This window comes from Vespula vulgaris, chromosome 2 (assembly GCF_905475345.1).
Source record: "Vespula vulgaris chromosome 2, iyVesVulg1.1, whole genome shotgun sequence".
Lineage (NCBI taxonomy): Eukaryota > Metazoa > Arthropoda > Insecta > Hymenoptera > Vespidae > Vespula > Vespula vulgaris.
The window spans coordinates 8,865,395-8,882,536 of NC_066587.1; the positions used below are offsets into that span (position 1 = coordinate 8,865,395).

Here is a 17,142-nt window from a genome sequence, read left to right on the forward strand (position 1 = left end):
TATACAAATCATATTCTCTCGCTCTCTCGGTATTCTCTAGCAGAGGAATGCAAACCCGTTCTACGAGATAATCTTTTCTTTACGTGAGTCCCTCGTAAGGACTAATTAAGTGTCTCCCTCGATGTATCTTGAATGTCGAGATTAAAAAAAAAAAAAAAAAAAGAGAACAAAGCGTCCTCTCCAGTCGATCGAGTTTAAGTAACATCGTGATTTCACTTTCTAGAAGGGGCCGATAAACCTGGCATGTATTCCCGGCCAAATTTCAATGAGCACCCAAAGGCGGACTTCCCGGAGACGCAGACCCCGTAATTAACGCGGCGAGTACACGAGCTGAGCTCCAGGGCACGATACATCAACGTGTCCGAGTGATTACGAGCCTCGGTATAGTCTCTCCTTCGACTGGGCCCTATCGCGAATTAAATCTTACTCTCGTTTGGGTAGTCCGTAAAAAAGAAAAGAGGACCCACCGTCGTCGTCCTTCGACAGGCTTGTTTTTCCTCCTCCTCGTCGTACGTGGCTCTTTTATCGACGAATTTTTAAGAGCATGTTCGTCTAATCAAGTGAAAGTCTTCGGGTATCTTTTTCTCTCTCTCTCTTTCTCTCTCTTTCTTATACTGGCTTGAAAGAAAAAACGATAATGGAAAATCCTGAATGATTCATAAGAATGACTAATGTGTATTTTAATATATTTTATGATTTTCAACATCTCTCATTCCTGTAGAATGGTGATGTGTAGTTGAAGGAATACGAAAACAAAATCGTTTATCGTACATTCTCGATTTGGATTGAGCCCAAAGAGAACATCGCATTGCGCAAAGGATCTATGTTCAAGAAAAGTTTCTTCTAAAAATAGACATGAAACGACGACGTCGACGAATACAGGAATATCAGGAAATGAAATACAAATTTGAATCTAAATTAAGTATTATATTAATTTTATTTTATTTTTTTTATGATAGGTATATATGATTTTCAAGATTAGAACTTATTTCATATGTCTTGCAATACTTCAGATAACGTAGGTTCTACTGTACTGTACATAGGTTAATACAAATGACCAGGGGAGTAAAGTCGTTTACAGTTACCGTTAATCGATGTCTCCGAGCATTATGTTTTACTCTTACCAATCTTACTCAATGAAAGTCTATGAGACTACGACTACGAAGTAGGAGAGGGAAAGAGAGAGATAAAGAGAGTAGACTGGCTCTCCACTTGAGATAAACGCTCCACCGGGCGAGCAATTACTGACTCGCGTACATCCTATGCCATCGAGTTAATAACTCACGTTTTAAGAGCTAAGTAGAAAGAGCAAAAGAGAGGAAAAGAGAGAGAGAGAGAGAGAGAGAAGAGAGAGAAAGAGAGACTTTCGACTTGGCAACACTAATTGCTTCCAAGTAAGTTCTCCGAGAACGACGTAATTCTTTTCTTTCTTTTCAAAAATTCCGTAAGATCGATAGTATTTCTGTCGCCTTTCTTAAGATCGATCAAACTTCTCAACTTATCGACGAGGGTCTTCGGGACTCCTTTCGAAATCTCGTTTAAAAGCATCGTATCTTTTGCGATCTTTCTACAATAGCTTGTGTATTCGCGTCTTACTTCGAAAGAAAACAAGTTCGTATTTGGGATCGTTTCAATGGCTGAAAATATTCTCGAAATCGTCCGTTATTCCCTCGAGGGGTTCTTGGACCGTTTTAAAGGTCGAGAAACAGCGTAGCAACCTCCCGTCGTTAGCATTGTGCTTTAAGAATGACAATAGAAGAACACGTTGGGTGCATCGAGAATCGTGACTGTGGACATCGCATGTAGGCTGCAGCGTGCTCGACCAGGCTGGTCAATATTTATCAGAATATCGCGTCCACAGGCACCACCTTTTGCTTCTTCCTTTCTTCTTTTTTCCTTATGAGTCTAGCCATAAAAGAAGACTTTCGAGGATAATCTCGTAATGCGGAAGGAGACCGTTCAAAAGTACAAAAGTTCTTCGTCATCGAAGTTAGTTAAAAAAGAAAACAAGTACTACGATGTGTTTAAATTCTACGAAGTATGATTCAAAATCTCGTGGTGCCTTAACCCTTTTTCTTTTCGTCTATCCTCGCTCACACAGCAGGAGGGTTCCCCTAAATCGATGATCTCATTCGGTAGGATTTTTTGATAAAGACTTATATGAATGACGTGTTGTAATCAGAGATTTGGGAAGGTTCTCGAAGTTAAAAGCATCTACCGGACTCTTATTCGTCACTGTCAATGGAGATGAGAGTCAACGTACAGGAGATAGAGCACGGAGATCACTTTCGAAATGGTCTCGTTTCTAACCATCTAACGATGAGACACGCGAGGCGTTCGAATATCATGCATCTCCACCCAGTCTTTCGAGCTCTCGATTTTCTTTTTTCTCGTCGCCTCGCGAAAATTAAAGATTTTAAAATATTACGAAGTCTATGGTACGTGTACTTAGTTTTATATACACACACACGCACACATACACACATTTCCTATATTATTCTTTTTTGTTTTTGACGAATAATCGTGGAGAACGTAAGGGATTCTACGTGTACGATCTTTATACGATCTTTGTACGTAGAACTCGTCTAACGTAACGAACGAACTCTACTAGGAAGAGTGAGAAAATTTGTATCTTGATATTCTACTTCCGGTAATTTTTTTTTTTTACAATAAAAACTAATTACTTTAAAACGCGAGGACGATGGCTTTAATAAGGACGCCGGAAAATTTTCTCAGGAGCTTCTTGAGAAACATGCTGTTTTCGCATTCTACAATAGTTTTGAAAGTAAAAGGAGAACTCGCGGGAGGCAGCCCTATCTAATGCGAGCGTGTCGTATGTACGTGGGGCTAATTTGGAGAAAGTACGAAAGTACGAGAGTAAAGGGATGGGAGAAAGAAAGAAAGAGAGAGAGAGAGAGAGAGAGAGAGAGAGAGAGAGAGAGAGAGAGAGAAGTTTCATAGCAGTCGTCATTATCGGCGTTGAATGGACACTCGTCGTGTCGTTGTACGTGCTCGACGATCCGCCATCGAGATCCCATCTTAAAGAAGAAGAAGACGAAGAGAGACGCTCGGCTTCGCTCGCTCCCATTAGAATCGAGCTACGGCATGTGGCTCGTTAGTTCCGTTTAGATGATCTTATCGCGTACGATGCTGATTTTCTTTAATTAGTCGTCGGGCAGGTGCAATTAAAGCCGCCTCTATTGTGCGACGTTGATTAATGAAATCGCCGAGATACGGATACGGAGCAGAGGCTGAGCCGATCTAGTATTCTCTCTTTCTACAACGATCTATACATAAACGTACACTTGCCAGTACAAAGTGTATGAAAGTTTAGAGATATTTGGGAACATCGACATCTTTTTCTATCATTCCAATGAAAACAAATGATGCGATTAATTATGTACTATTATATACTGGGACGACTTCGATGATGAAAGTAAAAAAAGATAGGGGAAAGTAGTTAACATATTTGTATCATTACTGTATTAGTTCGTTGATAAAAGTATCTAATTTATTTCGATGGTACTTTTCTAATTTTTTATTTTCCCTTATTTTTAATGTAAATTCTCTTTTCTTAAGAAACAGGTTATTCAAATTAGTTTAAATTTAAAAATAAGTATATTTAATAAATTTCATAGCGCAGACTGTCTCTCTTTAATAAAATAGAATTAAGATGGAGCAAGATTAATATTTTATAGAAGATAATTTCAAAAATAAAACAACTTATTGCTTGAATGCGAAAGATCTTGAGTCAATAAATCGAGCTAAATATTAGCTTCCGAGTACGTTACGAATCGCGGTCGACTTGTCGATAATCATAGCGATAATAGGTAAAATTAGCATTAAACCAGCCGCGTGTGTGAATCTGCATACATACATATGTGAGTATACTCGTTGAATACTTGAACGCAGCAACAAATAGATACAATCGAGTTCCCAAGCACACGTCGGCGTCCTCCTTCATGATCAGTTTTAATTACACAAAATTTTCGGTCCATTGTCCGCTTTCGCTTCTCGATATCCGCGTCATTCCGTTCGCGATCGATATCTTGTGAAGAGGAGACCGCACGGAGTTAGTGAAAGTTATCTGCCGAACGTGAGAAAGAGAGAGAGTTAGCGTGAACTCGGCGTGTTCTCCATGACACACGAGTGATTCACCATTTCTCATTAAAGATTCTCTTTGAGATATTCCAACAATAGTCGTGGAATATCCTAAGATATACGTCACATTCTGTGTCTGTATTTGTAGCTATTAATATACTTCAATTTTTAATACTCATATTCGACCTTTATCTTCTAAGGAACTTTCTATTCTAAAATCGTTTCTCATAAAAAAGGAAATAATCGTATGTACATGCAGAAAATTATCGAGATGAAGACGTTGTGAGAACACAAGGGAAAGATATATATATATATATATATATATATATATATATATATATATACTTCGATAATAAGTACCTCTGTAATTCGTGAGAAGGTTTTGATTTGACGTCGAATTAGAAAAGTGTTTAGGGATATCAGCGCACTCGGTCGATTTCTCTTCTACGAAAGATATTTTACGCCGTAACGAGATTTCGCCTCGCGTGAGAATTCTTTCGTTGACTCGTGAAAACTTCGCGTGCCGGTCGAAAAGTTCTTTTTTTAGAAATAATCATAGAGAATTCCTTTTGAGATAGTGAAAAGTATAACAGATTATTTCCGAAAAAATGTTATATTTTCACTTACTACTTGGAAAATTCTGCCATATACTCATCCGTAATAAAAGTTGTATTAAAAGTTGTATGAAGTTGAATTAAATTGATTCGTAATACATTGAAGATGAGATAAGTCGACATCGAAATAGTTTAAAAATTAAGTAAATTAACATCAAAACAGATTAAAATCTCTGTAGATTAATATGAAATAACTGCGATGATCTGAAAAAGGCTAAGACAAAATTAATTATAAAAAAACTATAAGATTATTGACAAGTGAAATTAAAAAATTTATTGATTTAAAGTTCTTCATAAGAGAATATGTGATTTTAAAGTGTACTGCTTCCTTAATTATTTTCCGTAATTTCCTGATTTTAATATGTATTACTTATTAATTAAAATTTTTCCTTTTTTTATATGTATAATCTATATGATTGCAAAAGAAATTTGTGTAGGAGCAAATATAATTTCATGAATGCTTTTCACGCAGTAAATCAATATGTATATCAAAAAGTAAACTTCATTCACGATAAGTATACAAATTTTATTTATTACACAAGGATCGATTGTACTTAAAGACTGCTAGTTTCAATGTATTTATTATTTTAATGTATTTAACGACAACATAAATACTGCTGAGTCAATTAGCTGTATAATTCGGTGTATTTTAATAATTTTATTTTTTATTAATCATTATTTAATTTATGCAATCAATTCCGAAATGTTATTTCAATTTACTACATTTAGATTTCAAGAAATATACTGAAAAAATTTGTGATACTTCTTGTTGTATAATTTAATTTTGCTTTAGCGAATAAATCTTAAGAAATAAATTATACCTCTATACAAGCTATAATTGCAAGATCTCATAGTCATTATTTTCCATCTAGCATCACGGAAAAGTTGAGTGAATTTCTAAATTTCATAGTCAATAATTTTACGTTTGTTGTTTTTCATAATTAATGTTCTAACGACTTTGTTTTAGCCTTTTCCATATCCTTATTAAGATCAAATCATTTTGATTCTTTTTGTCCGTTATACTGTCATTCAGAACTGAATTTCGAACTGAATTTTTTTATTTAATACGTCTATATAATTAAGTACATATATTATATTTATAATAAGGGTAATATAGAGATTCATTGATTTTCTATATATTTTTTAAAAATGATATGCTATAATTTAAAATTACGTGAATAAAAAGTGTTTTATCGAGTCGGATTTAAATGAAAAAAGATGACTATTGATTGAAACAAATCTTAAAGATTGTTTCTCAATATTTTATTTGAACGATATCCTATCTGCTTTTCTTCCTTTCGAATTACTAGAATATTTGCAACGTCAAAGTGAAAGCTTGAAGAAGGAACGACAAATAATATTTCTTTCTCTATTTCTCTCCGAATCATATGGTAGATGCTTTCTTTGCGCAAAGACTTTGACATTCGTGCGACGAGACACTCACGCGATGTCTCGCGTTTAAAGCGAAGACTTTATCGAGCACGTGCCATCTACCTTGACCTATCCTTCCTCTTTCTCTCTCTCTGTTTCTCTCTCTCTTTCTTTCTTTCTATCTCTCTTTCAGGGCGTCTACCGTCTAAAGCCACTTCTAGAAGATTTAATCCAGATATAAATGATTCTGGTTTGTGTGCAATATTTGTTTTCTTTTTTATTTTTCATTTCTATCGTACAAAGGAAGTTTCAAAAAATGTGAGGGGAACCTCGATAAATAACAAGCTATTATCGGTTCTTACATGTACGTATCGCTACAGAGATCGAGGACGACATACGGAAAAGTCGGATCTCTCGTAAGAAGGTCGATGAGTGAACGCCGTGGGCGATGAAACGATAAAAAGAAGATACAAGGAGGGAGAGAAAAAAACGAGAGAGGAGAAGGAAGAAGTCTCCCTCTTCTCTTTTTCTCTTTCTCTCTCTATCTCGGATTGGGGGAGTAGAGAGATATTTAAGATTTGAATCGGTGATTGGCAAGGTTGGATTCTAACTCGTGACCGTTTTGTCCCGGTAGAAATCTTGACGTTCGCCATTTAGAGCAGCCTGTTGGACCCGATGAAATTTATGGCGGCGCTGCAATGTGACAGGCTGGAAAGGGTGTTTCCACGACGAACGACGCATTTTAATGGCGCCGAGAGAGCCTGTTTTAAAAGCGCCCGGTCACCGATACGTGCACATTTTCTCACCGAGCGAATCTTCCTCATCTTCCCTTTAAGAGTCTATAAGCCTACTTACTCCGCGAATACGTCCGTTTAATTCTCCTCTATGTAACGTTCAAAATTGAATATAGAATACTTGGGAAAAAGAAAGACGCGATGAGAAAATTTAATTAAGGCGTATCATAAATTTCAATTAAAAAATTATTACTAAAGTTTCTATTAATTTTATATCTTATACGGGACATTTGATATTATTTTATCATATATTTTCACTGGGTACTTTCGTGTCGTTAGATGTTGCATTGAAGTTAAATGAAACACCGTGTATGATCCGTCACGACTCTCATATTAATCACGGTATCGCGACGACACCGAGTATTATATTCAATCGAGATCGTGGGAAGTACTTTCTTAACTCCTTTCTCTTTTATGATTTTAACCAAACGCCTCTTGCATCGTATACGTTCGCGCGTGAATATCCTCATAAGTCATATCCGGGCTCATCTTACCTATCGTGAATTCCACGACGGAAGTTACGAAGAGAATAACTTCGTTTTGTGCTTTGAGAATCATTGATAATCATTAATGAATTGAATGAAATTGTTCATGCAAAACATGAAACATTTTGATTGCGAGCTCGCGATCGTGTATGTGTTTCTTATTGCAGATATTTTTCGAGTTTTATAGTAAAATTCTCAAAAGAGATTTGAAGCATTTTTTATACGTTAATGATCTTCTTTCATTATCATATAATAAATTATGAAACTTAACAAACAACAATTGTTATTTTATTGTAACCATTAGCACTGAAATGAATCCTGAAAGAGAAAAAGAGAAAGAGAATCAACCGATGACATGAGTCACGCCAAGGCAGCTGATGTTTCGCTGAATTTCAAAGTCACATGTGATAATAACACCAAAATTTCGAGAAATTTAACAATCGATCGTAAAATCAAAGAAACAAAGAAAAATAGAAAGATTTGGATTCTCGAGAGGACAGAAATTTATACTGCAGGTATGAATTCGTTGCAACAAATGTCGAATGTCAATAAGAAAGATGGTTAAGCGAATTCGGACTTGCATTCTTGGGAGAGAACGTTGTCTAAAAATGCTTTCCTTTCCAGAGAAAAGAGGACTTCCGACTCGTCGTGTCAGAGAAGAGAGATCGTCGTAGACAAGCTCAAGATAGTAGAAAAGAACCGCTTGTTTGTCGTCGTGGAAATTTCTCTCGATGACATTGATCCCGGAAACAGTGATTATTTTTATTCGACAGCTTTTTTCCTTGAATTTTTCACATATTCGATTACAATTCCACCATTACAATGCTTACGTGAATATCATGAGCTTAAAGAAAATAAAAGTGTGGTGAGGTTAACGACTTTGCGATCACCGTGAATAATTAACGCTTCGTTCAACTACGGTCTGCCAAGTGAAAAGAAAGAGACATCGTCTCTTGGCTCTAAAGAACGAACCCACTGCACCGTTTGCTTATCAAACGCGTTTGGGATTTTCACTAGCTCTCTATCAGATCAAAGTCAAACTGTGTCACTTTGCGATCTTTTATTTACTTTCACACAAACGCATTTTTTTTCTTTTCAATAACGATATTTTTTAATAAAGGATTGTATCTTTGCAAATTTCACGTTTCTGAAAATCGAATGTTTCTCCGTTATGAAAGGGAGAGAGAGAGAGAGAGAGAGAGAAAGAGAGAAAGAATTAATCCATCCAGAATTAATGATCGAACGGTTCGGCATACTGAAAGTGCTATTAACGGTTATACTATCGCTCGGAGAGATAAAAAGGGAGATAAAAATTGACATCATCCAATCGGGTGGGCTCGTTAAACTTCTCAAATTTATTTCGATCGATTGGTTTTCGAAGGAAGAAGAGAGTCCTCTTCGTTGTCCTCATCGCGATAGTTCGCGTTATAGAGGACAAATCTTTTATGGCCCAGGGACCGTGACGGTGAGACGGTCTAACGGATTTCACGAGAGAGACCCAAATCCATCGTGAACAAAAGCGTCTCTAATTTGTTCCGAATCGGCACGTCCGCGTTACGAAATCTGGAGCGGAATAGCGATGCTCGAAACTCTTACTCATCTTCCAACTCATTCCTTCTTTTCTTTCCTTTCTTTCTATCCACGAGCATAGACTCTTTATAATAAGTAACAATTTTTATTTATCGATTTCAATCTCCATTATTTTATCATCGAAAACGATTACGAGATTCGTATGTTCAATAAATCTTGAGGGGAATACATTAGAAATAGATGTTTACAGCTTAACTGTAAATCGTTTTCAATCGTCGTCCAGAAGCCAGGGAATACGATGTGACTAGTCGCGCAACTAATCAGTGAAAGTGCACGATAGCATCGTAAACGGATTCGCTCATTTCGAAAAGGAATCGAGGGACAGTCGACCTAGTTTACACGCTCGTTTCGTTACAGGTATCGTAAACTGAGACGATTAATCGCACGAAGAGAGATATCTTATTCTTCGATTCGCACAGAATGAAGAGTGGAAATCTCCGCTCGGTTCAATCGCTCCAGTGACCGCTAGTTAAACAAACGTCGCCGACGTCGTCTACGATTCTCCATTACGAACCATCTAACGTAAAGTGGGTTACGCTCCTTTTGTCTCTAGCCGCTCGCCTACTTCTCGCCTTCGGACTAATAGCAATAATTCTTCTTCTTCTTCTCTTCTCTTCTCTTCTCTTCTCTATTACGATACAAGTACTACTCGGACCGATCCTAGTCGATTCCAATTACGAGAGTTAAGAGGCTAACGTGAAACGTGTGATTCGAATCGATCGTTGTGTCGCTTCGCTGTCGCTCAGAACTTTTGATAATTATATTTTGAGAGAAAGTTCAAAAAGAAAAGAAAAGACAAATGCTTCAGTACGATTTATTATATCTTTCTTATTCGTTTTATTAACGAAAGGACTGTCCGATGATTACTTGAGAACGTTTGAAGTCCTGGCGAAAGTCTAGCGATATTGAGGGTACTGTGTCTCGAAATCGTACCGTCGGGCCCTTAACCTTTTAACTCTGTTAATTAGAGAGTAGTCATACGCGTAGTTCAGCTAAAACATATAATCATTTATAGCGTTTTCTACACGTAACGATGCTCGATAATTCGTTGGGTATCACGAACGAGCGAACGTTCTTCGAACGAAATACTTTCGGTTGCCGTTAATTCACATAGTTTCACTCATTATCGTAAAAACATTTTTTTGCTCCTCTCTTTGATATCATTTGTATTCAGACGGATTTTATTTGGAAAATCCAATGAGGGAGGACCGGTTTGCATTCGACGAAAAAAATCGTATCTATTTATTTTTTTTTATGGATAATAGGTAGCTATATTACGTGTAATCTTATCTGTACGAGTATACACCTTTCTACCTACCTATAGTTTTACTAAAAAAGTTGCGCAATTTGAATATTTTTTTCGACGAGACGGATTAAGCCGCTAAACGACGAAGAGTTTATCATCGGATTATAGATCCATTGACGTTTCCACCTTCTCGCCAATTTTTCCAGTTTTTTTATCTTACTGTTCGAGACTTTCAAGCGGCAACGACGATAACCGGTAACCTACTCCGGCCAGACGCTTTAGAAAACGCGTACGCTGTCGACCTTGCGTGTCGTAGATGTGTTTAAAAGACGATGGACTCACCGATTAGATGCCGATTCTTCCTCGGGGGGACTGTCGGCTTTGCGCTCGCGCATTCAGTCTCTGCTCATATTCGATGATTTATTTCGGGGACATCGGATCCGTTCCCAAGTTCACGTTTAGGCTCAAACTGGCTTTCTATCCTCAAGGAATTTTAGAAACCGAGGCTCCTTTCTGATTCCGAGACACTTGTCTTTTCTTTTTTCGATTCAACAAAACTTTAGTGGCACGCGAACAAGTTCTCTTAGACACGAAAAGTTCATTGAAACACAGATATAGGCTGTTTCAGAGACAAAGATCAGACGATATCTGATCAGATCGATTTTCGTTGAACTCGATATCGTAGGATTGCAGGGTGAGAATGAAGGATGAAACAGGTAGAAACGGCAGAAGGGACCGGTGACAACAGCGTGTAGATCTTCGTCGATCGAAAGACCACCTCCGGGTAGCACGTGCACGCGGCTCGACTACCGGTCGCGCTTTGAGGATCGCCTCATTGCGTCCAGCGTGGAGACGAGGAAACCGCGCTTCAAAGGAGAGCTGTAGTAGGGAGTCTCGTGCCAGTCGTGCTATTGCAGAAACCACGTGTCGTCTCCCGCCGATATCTCTCCACCTCTACCTCATTTTTGGTCTTAATGAAAAGAATTTTTTTGACAGACTCTTTCTTTCTCTTTTTACTTTTTTCTTTTTTAATAAATTTTTGAAAATATTTATTTTATATCCAGGTTTGTCACATTGTCATTTTGAGAAATGATGAAAAATGATGAGAAGTTTGAAAAAGCGAGTAGAACGCATGAACCTACGAGTATGATCCAATAAAAATAAAAAGAAAACGAGAAGAAGATATGACGAGGAAGAGGGGACGGACTATATATTTACGTATGTACGGTGCACACCATACGTATGTACCCAACTGCCTACCAGTACGGTCCCTCTCGTCTTCGAACGAAGTGGGTCGACCTCTTGGAGAACAGTGCGAGGCCGTCGGCCTCATCTCTCGCTGCTGTCTACCTGCCGCTGTTACCGCCGTCTAGGCCTGCGTCTCCTCCCTTGCTTTATTTTTCTTAGTCGCATCACGAGGATGCCACGAAACCGTCCACGAAAATTCCAATCTCCTTCAGCGATCTGGGATACCGATCGTATAATTTTCATATCAGCCGGATACCGTTATTTCGTTAATGTGGACAAAGAATGTAAAGATCTTCATAGACAATCAGTCTACGTACGCGTGCGTAACTATATTTATGGGTTCTGAAATTTTTTGAATATTCTTTCTTACTTAATACTTCTTTTCCACAATACTAGCTATTTTTTGGAAGCTCACCGTTCATTAGAACCTTAAATAAACAATGAATTAGAGCGAGTCGCATCAGATAGACGTTCCTGCGAGTTCCGTTTTTATGAGTTGTCAAATTTGTTCATACACTGTCGAAACTTTCATCTTTCGTTTTACCAAGAACGTCAACTTGCGAAGACAGGTTTTCTTTGAAAGGCGAAGAAACCGCGAGATCGAACGAGGAACACTCTGCAAATTTCCACCATGTTCGTAGCATCCGGCGATAGCTATTTGGTGCTGGAACACGACGGCAAACGTTTACGTGCCAAGTTCGTGGAGAGTAACCAGGACGAGGAAAGTATAAAGTAGACGCTCGGGAGTTTACTGTTCCGTGCATATAAAGACGTAGGAACGCCCACGGACTTCACTCTGAACTCGTAGTATAACAGATCAAGCCAAGATTTAGTGCCGGTCGAGTAACCAGGGTGCCATTTGTATTTCGCTTCTGGTCACCTCTTCTACAATCGTACGGAATTGCAAAGTAGATAGCTCCGAGGATTGGAATTAAATTTGACGAATTGATAGGAAGAATATTGTTCTTTATGATAATGACAGCCGGCAATGATCGAAACGGTTCTTGTAAACGCTAAACCGATATACTTACGTTTCTCGTTCACTTGACAATGAATTCTGAATGTTTGTTCGTTTTTGGTTGTTAAAATACTGTTATATTTTTAAACGAGTAAAATTACGTAACTTCGTATCGTGTACGCAATCGCGATCGAATTCCCTTTCATCGGTATGCGCCGAGCGGTCGTAAAGATCACGTTGAACACTCATATTCTAATGACTTACTTGTCGCAGCGAGAGCTCATACCGAAGACACTCGGAAGAAAAAAAAAAATCGGGAAAGAAGTATTGCGGTCGAACTTATCCTTTTTTCTAAAACCTGCAAGGACGTGTGTGACCGAGTTGATTATCAGTCTTTTTCGTTTTCTTCATCGATATATTATACATACAAAGTTATATGTTACTATAATTACAGATATTATCCATAATCGTAAGTATAAACATGATATATAAGACATAATGTAAGTGATTCGCTGTAAATTTAACTGTTAATTGTCTTAAATTATATACATACGTTTTAAATGTATTATATTTTATAAATGCATATATATATATACACTTAAAGATTTACATAGATAGAATATACTTATTCACTCGTGTATGGTTTAAAGAAAGGCAGACGACAAATTTGCAAGACGATTAATCTTTGTCGTTCAAAAGATAACGTCGATACGGAATGATCGGCTTCTTTTCAAGTTTGCTTGTCTTTTTGGTTGTTGAAATAAATGTGCACGTAAATGGGAGAAAGCATTTTAATAAAAGATGACAAAGAAGAGACATAAGCTAATGAAAATGTTATAACGCAAGCTCGATTTTCATAGATCTTAAGCATGATATAAAAATAGGTACGCGGAGTATACTAATACATAATTACTTCAACAATTCCCAAAGGTAACACTAAGTTGTTAAAGAGATAAGCGTTTCAATAAAAGGTACAAATTAACACGGATGTATTTGTTTCGTTTGACCCAAGGTCCTTGAATTAAAATACTTAAACAGTTTCTATTTTATTTAATTCATTTTCATGGGCTTCTTTATAATTATTCCAAATAATAATATATTGGAGAAAGAGAGAGAGAGAGAGAGAGAGAGAGAGAGAGAGAAGAATGGAAAAAAATTATTCGATTTGAAAAAGGTTAGTTATCTTTGTAAAATTATTTATATTCATAGGATGCGTTACTTACAATGTACGTGGAAGTACACGCTATTAATTAAGATCCAAGATATTTGTATCAAATGCACCGGCTAATTGTAAATGCGTGAGGTGGGAAAGGCCGTTCGAAGTTGCGCTAGATAGAGATAAGTATAATATTATAGAAATATTGCACGCGTATATACATGCGCGTGGTTCGTGTCAGCCGACTCGCATAAGCAGATCGTCGGCGATTTAGAGTGGAAATGCATATAAACGTATGATGAAACTGAGACTTTTTTGTTTCACGGGAGAAGTTAAATAGGTTATTGGATCATGAGCCGTTAACAACATGCTCTGCCCCGTTACCATCAATTAACACGTTTTTCTTCGTTACTTGGCTTCCATTTAGAGGGGGATTTGATTTCCCTTTTTACAATCGGTAGACCAACCTCCGCATTTCATTTCCAAGAATATAAAATTCGTCATTTAACCTCATCTAATTAGCCCCTATTTGTTTGAAACAATCGTGCTTTCACGCCATGTATCTAATTATTTACGAATGAAAATTTCTCTTCTTACGTACATTTTCACCTCTCTCTCTCTTTCCCTCTTTCTTGGCTATAGTAGGTAAAGCTATAAGCAAATGTAGATCGAATCATAATTTTTATGTTATAATATAATGTTACGTGGAATTACAAATCAAAGAAAATAGAATTCAACTACATAGTCCATACGTATTAAGATTCGAGTTTCGTTTTCAAAGTCCCTTCGTTCAATAATTTCTTGCCAGAAGCGTGTATTGTATCCTCTTGTCGAAGAAGTCAGGCGAGATCGTTTGCACTGTAATCATTTGCGAGCTAACGAAACTAATTTAAAATGGATGCATTCTGCAACAGCGTTCACTTTCTTTTTTCACGGCAGGGGGGATGCGAGAGAGATAGAGAGAGAGAGAGAGGGAGAGAAAGAGAGAAAGAGAGGGTTCGTAAGATGCCCTCGAACTCTCGGAACTCACGCGATCGAACAGCGAGAATCTTGAGTCTCATCTTGGGAATATAGTCACGTGTGTACGAATGATGCTGCGATATTTTATCGGTTAATCACGGGTCTAAGTACTGCTTAAGCCAATCGTCTTAAAACGAATAAGATTAGGCGATATGATTCATCAGAATCAGTGACTTTAAACTCTTTAATCAATTAATCAATCTTCGATCGATCGAAGACTATATTTTCAATCTCAAAAATCTTCAAGTTTTATGAAGGAAGAATCTTTTTTTACTTACCTTTTTTTAATTTTTTACTAATTTGTTACTAATTTTATTTATTACCCAACTTTTTACTAATTTATTTATTCATTCATTGCCAGAGGCAAGACTTATAATGACCTACAATGTGTAGAAATGACGTTAAACCATATCGTATGTAGCAGCGCGGATAAATTGAAAATACTTTGAAAATACATGCTTGAAATGTTTTTTTAAACTCACTACGCCAATGGACAGACTTAGAAATCGCTCCCTTCTACTCTCCGTGGACGAATGTTCGTAATTACTGGTTAGGCTGGTGTATCGGGCTCGTTAATTGCGGCTCGTTATGAGGGTAGCGCGCGGAGGATAAAAGCAAGAAAGTTCTCTTCTCTTTTTTTTATCTCGAATCTCACTACGAACGCATGTGTTCGACGATTCGTGTTGATACGAATCACGGAGAGGGTGAAAACTTATGAGTTTATTCAACATCGCAAATATTGTTTGATTTAACGAGGATGCAATATAAAAAATAAAAATATAAAACAAAATATTAGTCAGAGTTTTGTCCTGGTTACCTGGAAAGGTTTACAATAAGTATGATTCGTTAGAAAGAGGAACGAGAAGATTCTTCCGGAGAGAAAGAACGACGTCGTAAAATTTCGTCCGGTTCAAAGGAAGAGGACATTTCGACGGTGGTTTCGTCGTAAATCTCAGATGGACGGATGGTATCTCGCGAAAAGACCATCGAAACGGACCAGGCACACGGCATAATTCTGGCGCACCCTCGTGTCGAATTTTCGTCGTGTTATTACGTTCCTAATTGACGTGGTAACGTGCCACAACTACGGTGGCAGCTTTATGGACGATTAAGGGGAGTTTCTATCGGCTCGTTCGTCCTCCGTAAGTCGTTATCTGGCATGTATTATATTCGAACTTCATCTCGAGTCTGAGGGTTTATGGAGGAGATGAGTTTAACGGGCTATTCCCTTTTGTACGCTCGAACAAATCGAAATGTTTTATACATTTTTTCGAAGTTAAAGTTATCCAAAGTAGGCTCTTAAAAGTTTAAAGAATCGTTGGGATCATAGAACTTTAAAGAGAATCGTAAGATAAGCTGAAATCGATTCTGGCTTTAAACAATAATATTTTCCTCCCTTAAAGCGTTTATATCGAGAACTATGATAACCCTTCGCTTTGTATTCAAGAGCAGCCACTTCCTCCTCTTCTTCTGTATTATTCTTCTCCTTCGGTCTTTTTCTGTTCGTCTTCGTTTGAGTTATAAGTGGGTCACTTGTATCTTGCTCGCACACCACGAACTTCCACGGATAACGAATTGAATTCGTTTATAACAGAAAATCGAGCGTACGGAGGCATTCGAATTGAACCTGGACTCTCTCTTTTTAATTACCGTTCTCTTTGCACAAATCTTTTTCTTTTTGTTTCTTTTTAAAAGAGCTCTTTACTCTTCTTCAACCATTTCGAAGGGTATCTTTACGTTTCGTTCGACTGGAAAGAGATAGCACGCCTTGAACCATATAAGAAACAAAATTTATTGTGGTAGAAAATTCTTAAGAATCGATAGAATCTTTTCTCTTTTCGGATAAACCGTACGAATGTGGTCCACGATTGAAAAGATTTTTAAAAGGATTTCATATGACTATCCTTTTGTAGCGATGACAATGTTAAACTACTCGTAATAGGTCTATTAAGGTCGAGAAAAGGTAAATGGTGCGCTTAATACGCGTCGTAGCGATAAATTTTGATTAAACTTCGTACAGCAAGCTAAATTAGCGACCTCGTTGCTTTGACTCCACGCGTCTCGTAATTAAAATACGATTACGCTCCAACCCAAAGGTGACGTCACCTTTGTCGTCGTCGTACGACGGTAACCAAGTTAAGAGGGTGGCTGACGATAAAAAAGAACGACGAGTGTGAGGAATAAATTATAATTAAATAAATCTCGGAAATCAAGTATCATCGTTTAAACTTTTTTACTCATTGTCAATATGTCGCAAGCGGTTGTCGAGAAGGTGTGCAACGACGCATAGCGAAATTTCCTCGAACCGAAACCTCTCTTTCGTATTTTATTACTTGTGACACGTGCAAACGAGATAGGCAAACTTTTCTGCTGCATCTTTGCCTTGCCGTTCTTTTCTCGAGATTCAATATTTTTCGACGAGTCATCGTTGCTCCAAATAGCTCTTTCCGTCTTTCCCTCGACAGTTGTTGGAGATCATTTGTATTGTTTCTTCTCCGACTACCATTTCCATTTTGATATTTCGTTCAATATCCAAGAGTCGGAAATCCTGGCTAACAA

At 37.5% G+C, this 17,142-nt stretch overlaps 1 protein-coding gene across 1 annotated transcript in view; it reads right to left on the minus strand.

Annotated features, from left to right (window-relative positions):
• LOC127072987 (serine proteinase stubble-like) overlaps positions 1-11,002 on the minus strand; it is a 33,324-nt gene extending 22,322 nt beyond the window's left edge. The window contains exon 1 of the mRNA XM_051013926.1: positions 10,544-11,002. The gene's annotated coding sequence lies outside the window, so the exon portion shown is untranslated. The remainder of the gene's footprint in view (positions 1-10,543) is intronic.
• Positions 11,003-17,142: the final 6,140 nt, after the last annotated feature.